Source organism: Alligator sinensis, unplaced genomic scaffold, assembly GCF_000455745.1.
Source record: "Alligator sinensis unplaced genomic scaffold, ASM45574v1 scaffold222_1, whole genome shotgun sequence".
NCBI lineage: Eukaryota > Metazoa > Chordata > Crocodylia > Alligatoridae > Alligator > Alligator sinensis.
In genome coordinates this window covers 3702119-3711553 of record NW_005841912.1, presented here as the reverse complement: position 1 = coordinate 3711553, position 9435 = coordinate 3702119, and the positions used below count along the sequence as shown (strand labels likewise).

Genomic DNA, 9435 nt, shown 5'->3' with positions numbered 1-9435 from the left:
CCAGCCGCTTCTACCCCACACACAAATCGGGGGGGCATGTGCACCTTGGCCTCTGCTGGGGTGTGCACAGTGGTGAGAGCCCCCCCTGTGGCCCTGGACGAGCCGCCCGGGCTCAGATTGTCCTACCATCCAGTGCTGCTGGAGCCCCACTCACCCCAGCCCTGCCCCTGCCTCTGCCCACTCTGACCCTCACTGTGGGGCCTCTATCTGCCCCACCTCTTCCCTCCCCCACAGACTGACCTGTTTGGTGGGCAGGGGTGGGGGTGGGAGGGGAGGGGGCATGTGGTAGATCCTGGGTTGCATTTTAATTAAAAAAATGATCTTCTGGTCTAAGGCAGTGGGGTTGGACTGTTATAGTCGTGATGATCCAGGAAGTGTCAAAGGGACAAGGCTTTTTTGTGATATGTTTGCTTGGACCAGTAGCTCTCCCAGGTCTACAGTTGGTCCAATGAAAGATATCACAAAAAACGAGCTGTCAAACGATTAAAAAAATTAATCGCAATTAATTGTGAGATTAAAACAAATAGTTGCTATTAATCACTATTTTAATTGCACAGATAAGTACCCATAGACAGCTTACCTTGCTGGTGCCCCTCATTTCTGACCTACAGCTCCCCCATGCTTGCTGCTGCCCCTCGCCCCAAAATTCAGCCCATGTTGAGCTCCCAGAGCTTGGTTGGCATGGGGGCCATGGCACTGCAGCCAGGGAGACCTTGACTGAGGAAGGGGAGGGAGGGCAGGGCGGGACATTTACTCTGGGTAGCTGCAGCAGCAGCGTGCAGGTGGCAGGGAAGCCCGGCAGGAGCAGGCAGCAGTGCTGGCCCAAAACGGTTGCTGGGTGCGGGGGGAAAAGCAGTCCCTCCCCCTCACTGGTGCTGGGTCTGTTCTGCTGCAGCCATTCCCGGGCTGCCCTGTGGCAACTCTGCACTGCCAGTGCTGTCCTGCAGGGCAGCCCGGTGATGGCGGTGGAGAGGCACTGCAGGGTAGCCTGGGTGCAGGCTCCAAAACTATGTATGCAAGATATGCATTAAAAAAATTAATACGTTAATTGGTATTTGCATTAATCATGCATATTAACCCAGATTGACAGCCCTACAAAAAACCTTTGTCTCTAAATTAATAGGGATTCCTGAAACCTTTGGCCAAAAGGAACTTGGTTAATAAGAGAGGATTTTGGTGGATGGGGTTCACTTTCCAGCTCCCCGAGACGCATAGGAATAGTAGTCCTAATGACGTGTTTTCTTGGTTTTTCTTGTCAGGGAACTGCTCCTCTAACTCTGTGCCCCCATTATTTCTGCTCCAGCCTGTCTCTGTTTAAAGCACCTAGGTTGGAATAGTTTTATATGATGGAATCTATAGAAGTGCTTTGGCTGACTGCTTTCCAGCACCCATTTATTTGTGGGAATTGGAAATATTTCTGAATAAAAGAAAAGCTAACTGCCAAATAGTGTGAACTTTAGGGCAGCAATTGTTCCCTTTGCAAAGTAAAGTTAAAGCTTTCTAGGGGGATTGCTTTAGGCTTTTCTTGAAAGCTTACATGAAACATATTCTGTATTCCTGGTGGAAGAAAATCATTACTGTCCAAAATATCTGAGCAGGGCCTGCTTCTGAAAACCTGAATTATGAGGAATGGGTCGTCTTTTAGTTGGTGAAATATGTGTACCAGCTGAAGTCAAGAAGATAGAGGCTGCTAAGATGTGCATTACTTATTTTAATTGATTGACAGAGGCTGACATTTTGAAAGTTAAACCTAATATTATCTGTACAGTCCAGGTCTCTAACTTTTTCAACCTGGAAGAAAGACATTACTTTTACTTGGCTAAGGGAGTCTCCAGCTTCTTGCAACTCAATAGCAGGGGGTGCGTGGAAAACTTCCTAGTCAGGCTTAGAGAAGGAGGCAATGAGATTTGATGTATTCTGAAGGTGTAAATGGCAGATAACATCCAGCCCCTTGGTAACTGCACAAATAAATGCAGGACTGCACTTGGCAGACAAGGTTCCTTGGGTGAATTTGATATCTTTTATTAGGCCAACCCAAATAGTTGGAGAATATTTATTAAGCAAGCTTTTGGGTTCAAAAACCCTTTGTCAGGCTAAGGAAGTTTCAGCAGTTGGTGTGTTCTCTTCCTGGACTGCACTTGGGCTTTCTTCCTGAGTAGCAATAAGAAGTACAGGCAGGGCTTTAAGGCCTATATTTAATTTCTATTGATTTCAAGACGATTCGAGTACCTGCTTAAAGGTAAGCATCTGTTGAGTAATTTATTTGTCCTGGATACAGATGCTTTTCAGAAAAGAGGCCTCTCTATTTGGGGAGAGCTGTGAGGACACCCGGGGTTGAATGAAAGCTGCAAGATTGATATAAGTGGCATGACTATGCCAGGCAATCTTTCACTAGAATAGAATCTTACCTTCCACTTGCCTTTTGCTTCAGCTTCCTGATTGGCAACTGTGACATTCTAGAGTCAATTAAGAATTTATTTAGCCATTGGCTGGAGAGAATTGGAGAAGAAACCGGATTGACTTTGGAAGCTGATCATTTTGCTCCTCCTTTTGCAGCTTTTTCCATTACGTCTCCAGGCTTTCATGAGCGTCAGCCAAAAGAGAGTTGCCCTGTGGAGTTCAATGTAAACTGATCCTAGAAAGATGAGTGGTGCTGTCTTTTCACAGAAAAGCTGCCAAAGAGCTTTATATAGCTTGCCGCTGCCTCTTGCTCTACATGGGGTAGTAGGAAAATCCTGTGAGTGTTTTCCCAGTGTTCCATTTTAGGAACAATCTAATTTCAGTGCTTCTGCCATTACTTTGCTTATCCCAGTGACCAGGAAATTTCCTTTGTAACAGTAGCCCGTTATAATGGAGTTGTAGATGAAAGTACTCTCCTTACTCCTTCTCAGCATTTGGCTGTAGAAAATGAATGCCATTGGCCATGATGTTGCAGGCTGTTATCTTTCTAAATTTCCTGCAGGCGTGGTTAGGCTGGTGAGCACTTGGATAGCACTGACTTTTTTGGAGCCTTATGGGTTTTCCTTGGAAGAGGCCATGTTGATTTTGTTGATTTTTTCCCCCCCGCCCCCTGAGTCACATGAGTTGATTTCCCCACCTGTTGCTCTGGAGTCCTGTGTTGGTGAACGTGACTTACAGATAAAATATACAACACGAGTTCTGCATCGTGTTGGCCACTTAACATACAGCAGTGCCTTCGGCAAGAATAAATTTAGTCAATTGTATTCCCCCTCCTATACCAAAAATTTCTTCCGTGATTTTAATTGAGAAGATTTATACTTCATTTTCAGTCCAAAAAAGTAAAAGAGAAAACCCCCCAAAACCTTTTGCTCTGTAAATGCATTAGTGTAGAAGACTTAATACATCCCAGTCTTAGTCTTAAGTAATCCTCCCAAAAATATACAGATAATTCAGCATTTTTGGGGAGTCAGGGAAAGGTGTGCTATATAAATGAAGGTTATTTTATTAATTCTGTGTTGGGAGATAGAACTGGAAAATTTTCCTAATGAAGAAATTTGAGTAACTATACTTTTGTAAAATTCCTCTCTCTACCGTTTTAAAGTAAATGCATTCTAGAGAATTGCATTCTGGCTAAAGTCCTTACCAAGAAGCCAGTGATAAGGAAAACCTGGAGTTTATTAGCAGGTTGAGCTTAATACAGTAAAAGTATAGATTTTCAAGACATCCCATATTTCGCAAGAGCTGGAACTTCAGGCTGCTATTAATTGAATCTTGGCAGAGTTTTGAATGTAGTGTACCTGGTTTAATTGACACAGTACTGATAACCAGGATCCTGGTTTTCTCTCATTATAAATCCCAATTCCCTGATAAAGATTCCAGAATTCTCTGATTAAAACTCCCAAAATCTGCATTTTTCCGCATTTAAAATGAACCATCTTGGAGGCCTACCAGTGCCTCAATCATTATAATAAAATAAATACTAAATACCATAAAATTCTAAAAATATTTTGCCATTTGATTTTGTTTTTTTATTATGGAAAATCAGAGCTCACCTTATCCCCTTCACTCACCTGCCCTCCCCCCCTTGCATTGTCTTCCTCTCTGTTTTGTGGCACTGAGCAGCCCTGATACGCTGGGGCCCGCTCAGGCTGTTACCCCTCACTCCCAAGCCACAGACCTCCCACCCCTGCTGTTGCTTCTCACTCCCAATCCACAGCCTCTTGGCCCTGCTGGTGCCCCTCACTCCTGACCCACAGCCCCCCGTCCGTCCCTGTGGGGGCCCCTTACTTCTGACCTGCAGCCCCCTGCCATCCCCAGCCCTGCTGGAAGGGGCTCTCAGCTGCCAGGGCTATGGGACCCAGCAGTTGCATGCTGCCTGCTTCTGGCTCTATGGGCACCAGCTGTAGCTGGCCAGCAGTGCCCCAACCCTGGCTGCTGCATATGGGAAGTGGCAGCTGTTGTGCCTGGAGCAGAGCATGCCCCACCTCCCAGTGGGCAGCATGGCCAGAGTAGAGGCAAGCAGAGCCCATGGGAGGAGGGAAGGGGTGGAGACAGGCTGTCCATGGTAGGGCACAGGGTTCCCCACCTTGCCCTCCTCCAGGAGCTTCAGCAGCCAAGTGGGCAGGACTTGGTGCAGGAGGGCAGAGCAGAGTGGCGAGACTCAGTGCCACTGCTTCTGTAAGCCCTGTGCCAGTCACACCACCATGGCGAGGTGCCCCCTGCCTGCCCGGCAGCAGTGGTGCAGAGTTGTGTCCCTCTGTTGCTGTGGGGTGGGCAGAGGGTGCTTCACCTTGGCCGCATGGCTGGCATTCAACTTCCAGTGGTGGTGGTGGCGGCAGCACTGAGATTCCCTGCCCTGCTCTGCCCTCCCGCACCGGGTCCCACCCACTGGGCTGTAGGCTGTGGAGGTTCCCCGGGGAGAGGGCAGCAGGGTGGGGATCCTGGAGCTCTGCAGCAGGGAGCCCGTATCCTCTCCTGCCCTGTGCACAAATCTTGAGGAGCACCTGCTTTTCCATGCCCCCCTGTCCAGGAATGTGTGCAGTGGCAGGAAATTGCCCCCAAGATGAGTCGTGGCTGTGTCCCATTCCCCCATCTGAGCCCTGTAGCTGCACATTCCCACCTGGGCTCTGGGCACTGTCTTGGAAGGGCAATGGCCCCAGCCACCAACCCTGCCCCACTGCCTCCCTCACTGTGCCTGCTTTAATCTGCAGCTTGCCTTGCATCACCTATACCTTCCCATGCATTGTCTATGCCCCCTTTCCCCTCCCCCCATAGACTAACTTCCTGAGAGAGCTGCTCTCCATAGCTGCCTGGCTGTATTGCTGGCCACGTGCACCTGTGCACGTGACGTCCCTTGAGTCCCACTCCCCCCAGCCCCAAGGAATCCCTTGGAGGCTGGAACTCTGTAAGGGAAAGTCCATGGTTGTCTGCATTTTTCTCCTTTAAAAGAGATAAATCCGTGTTTTTCCCTTTAAAGACGAAAATCTGCTTTTTTTTTCTTCATTAAAGGAGAAAATCCGTGGTTTTCCACATTTTTCCATGGCAAACAGAAAACCTGGATCCCTGCTGATAACACTAAGGAACTTTTCTCATGCTGATTGGCATGAGGTTATAGGTTCTTTTTTGGGGCTTTTCTAAAAGATGTGCTTTACATGTCGGTGTTGTGGATCCCTTTTATTCTAATATTTCCCAAAATTAGTTTGCTGCACTAGAAGGAGGTCAGTACTGATGTATGTATTCTGTGCTTGTGGCTAATGCCAAATATTTAGAGAAGATTGCACAGACCTCCAGTACAATAGGATGCATTTCTGAGTTAGGGAGAACACTTAAAAATTGGGTGATGACATCATGGCTGGAATCCTGAAGATTGATAGACCTTTTAATATTATTCTAACAAATATAACTGCAAAGTTATATTTGTTCATGTGAATGTCTACCGGGGTGGGCAAAATAGGACCCCCAGGCCTGATCCGGCCCACCTGGCCATTCTATCCAGCTTATAGGACCCCTAAAAAATGTAGAAAATGTATGTTTATCTGCTCCCGGCTGACTGTCAAAGATGACAGGAGCCAGGGTCAGTAGGACCCAGGGGGAGCTGGCAGGAGCCAGCAACAAGGCCAGCCTGGTTCCTCCTCCTCCTCCCCCAGCCCCCCTCCATCTCCGCCTGCAGCAGCTTTCAGGTTGCTCCAATACCACGTGGCTGCATCACTGGACCCCAGGACCCGTTCTGGTACCCCCAGGCCAGGAGCAGGAGGGAGGGTGTGTGTGTGTGTGTGTGTGTGTGTGTGTGTGTGTGTGTGTCCCCATCCGCGCAATGAGGGAGGGGGAAGGAGAGACAGAGAGCAATGAAGGAGGGAAAGACTGTGTGTGTGTGTGTCTCAGAGAGAGAAAGAGACTGTGTGAGAGATGCACAGTCTTTCCCATAGTCTGTATGAGAGACTCTGTGCATATGTGAGACAGTGTATGTGTGTGAGAGAGAGAGAGACTGTGTGTGTAGGGTGGCCATTCATCTGGTTTTATAGAGGACAGTTTGGTTTTCTGGTCCTGTGTCCTCTATTGATATAAAACCGGATGCCTTTATGTCCTCTATTTTTCACTGCTTGGCGCCTCTCCTCCTGCCCTTCTACTGCTGATACCACTGTGGCTGCCTGAGGGAGCTCCCCGCTCACCACTGCCCCACCGCTGCCACCTACAAGAGCTCACCGTGCCCCCCCAGCCTTGGGAGGCATGCAACGTTCATGGTGGTGGGGACAGTTGCACTAAATGCAACTGTCCTCTATTGTTGAGGTACCTCAATGGCCACTGTGTGTGTGTGTGTGTGTGTGTGTGTGTGTCTGTGGGCGGGAGAGAGTGCGTGTGTGTGTGTGTGTGTGTGTTTGTGTGTGTGTGTGTGTGTGTGTGTGCACACAGTGAGGGGGGAGAGAGAAGTGGTGGGGGAGAGTGTGTGTGTGTGTGTGTGTGTGTGTGTGTTCATAGGGTGATTCCCACATGCACATTCACCCACACCCCCTATTGCACTGCCATACACGCAGAACTCCACACCCCCTTACACACCCCAGCCACCCTCCCCCACACACATTCCCCCCACAAACTCTATATACCCACGCATACTCCACATATCGACACACACCCCCACATACTCCCTCACCCCACTCACACCATCACGCCCTTCCACACCCCCATACCCACACACTAACAACCCCCCACAGACCTATCCCCATGCCTCCATCTCCCCACAATATACATACGTAAGACTTCATTTTAAGCTATTATGTAATCACCTCTGTGTACACTACACAAACACGTATAAATCAGGGCAAAGCTATTTTTTGAAATCAAGTTAAGGAATGTTGTAAATGTTTGATTTTTGGAATATAAGTTGGTATTTTTCTGGTTCTAAGATGGCAAAACCCTTTGCTGAAAGGAGTATTTCTGGGGGACAAGGGGAGGGCCTTCTAGTGGCAAAGGTCGGGGGTTAAGAGGTGGAACTTCTGGTCACAATTTGGAGAACAGGGGGCGGGCCACCTGTCAACGGGTGAGGCTACTAATACCGCCCTCGGTAGCTTGCCAAAACTCAGTAAGTGGCCCTCCACCTGAAATAAATTGCCTGCCACTGGTGTATACTGTTTTAAAAACAAAATTACTAAAGTACTTGCTTCAGCTTCCTGTAGCAAGGATATAGTATGCCTTCCTTGGCTACAAAAATATTGTGTGAAATTCCCATATCAGTATCAGAAATCATTAAAGAATTTGGCATATAAAGGAGCATAGGAGAAAACAGAGTTGTAATGCTCTGTAGAAAAAATATGAACATACGAAAAACGGATCCATTCATAATACATTAAAAATAAGTAAGGGAACAAGAATTCCATGTTTTCTAGTCTTTAGGAATGTTGTGTACTACTTCATTTGATAAATGTGTAAACACTCCATTGAGAAATATTTATCGTGTTAGCCTTGAATGCTTGCTAATGATTATCTTTAGAGCATCCTTTGGATTGTAAGACTGAAATTCATCAGCAGCTCTGCCTTTTTGTTTCCTTTCCTCTATTTTTTTAGTTAAAATGTGTGCTATCATGGTGATTGCAATACATTAGCCTTGACTATTCCTTGAGAGTAGACAGTAGCATTGGAGGTGCAGACAAGTAACAATTTTTACCTGATCTGGTCCCTGAAAGTGCTCTACATTAGGGTTACCATATGTCTGGGTTTTCCCTGATGTCCTCTTTTTGGCTCCTCCCATCTCCATCCTGGTGGTTTTTAAAATATCAACAAATGTCTGCAATTTTGCTCTGGCTCTGCTCAACATTGAAGTTTTTCCTGGCATTTCCTGGCTTGTCCCAGCAAGGAGTGTTGCCCTGTGGGGTCAGGCCAATGCTCAGGATCTCAATATTGTGCTGTTGGACAGGAGGGTGTGGTATACAATTGCACATGCACACACTCAAAAAAATCAGTTAGGTGCATGCACACACACTTGGCGCATATACAGACTCTAGGTGCATACACCTCAACCAGGCATGCACGCACACACTACCAACTCAGGCACATACACATCCAAAATTACCAGCCTAGGCACATGCACACCTATCACCAATTCAAGCACCTACACGCTATACACACCAAAAGTTAGACAAAAATCAATTGCCAATACCCACAAACTCAGTACACATACACAGATTACTAATTCGAATATCATGCACACAATGACATATACACATACGCACGCTCACCAGTTCACACACATACAACCCACCTACACATACACATAGGTAAATTCCTAACTTGAATGGTATGGTGTGTGTATGTGTGTGCTTGGGGTACCTAGGATACTTGGGGGAAAGTTAAGGTGAGAGAGAGTTAAAGTGTAGGGAGTGAAAGTTTCTGGAACCGGGATTAGAACTGGTGGACTATAGAGAAGCTGGCTGGGGAGCTGAGGCTTGGAGTTACTTAAGGTCAAGTGGCCTTGGGGTTACTCGGGCTCACCTGGTGCCAGGGTGGAAGCAAGGGAAAAAGCCCAGTGGCAAGGAGGAAACAGCCAGGAGACAGAGGCAGAAAGCTGGGAGATCGGAGGAAAAGGCAGTAGAGACAAGGCAATAGAAATGGCAGAGATCAGGGGAAAATGCAGTCGGAATGAGACAATAGCAATGGCAGAGATCAGGGGAAAGGCAGTGGGGATGAGACGGTGGCAAAGAAACGGGTTTGCAGGCAGAGAGGAGCTCAAGACGGCTGGAGCCACGGGAGCATGGGACAGGTGTTGGAGGTGGCAGAGAGACAGAAGCATGAGAGGGAGAAATGAGACAGAAGTTAGAGAGGCGAGGAGCAGAGATTGGAGCAGGGTCGGAACTGTAGTAAAGCACAACCCAACTCAGGGTCCAAATAACAGTTTTATTAAACAGACAACATGCTACACAGGCCCATGAAGTTATTGGTCCCCTCCCCCCCACCCTGCAAGCACTCACAATGGCAGGAGGAGAA

At 47.6% G+C, this 9435-nt stretch overlaps 1 protein-coding gene across 1 annotated transcript in view; it reads left to right on the top strand.

Moving 5' to 3' along the window:
* Nucleotides 1-9435, top strand: part of SLC4A4 (solute carrier family 4 member 4) — a 307465-nt gene that overhangs the window by 84210 nt on the left and 213820 nt on the right. The window lies entirely within an intron of this gene.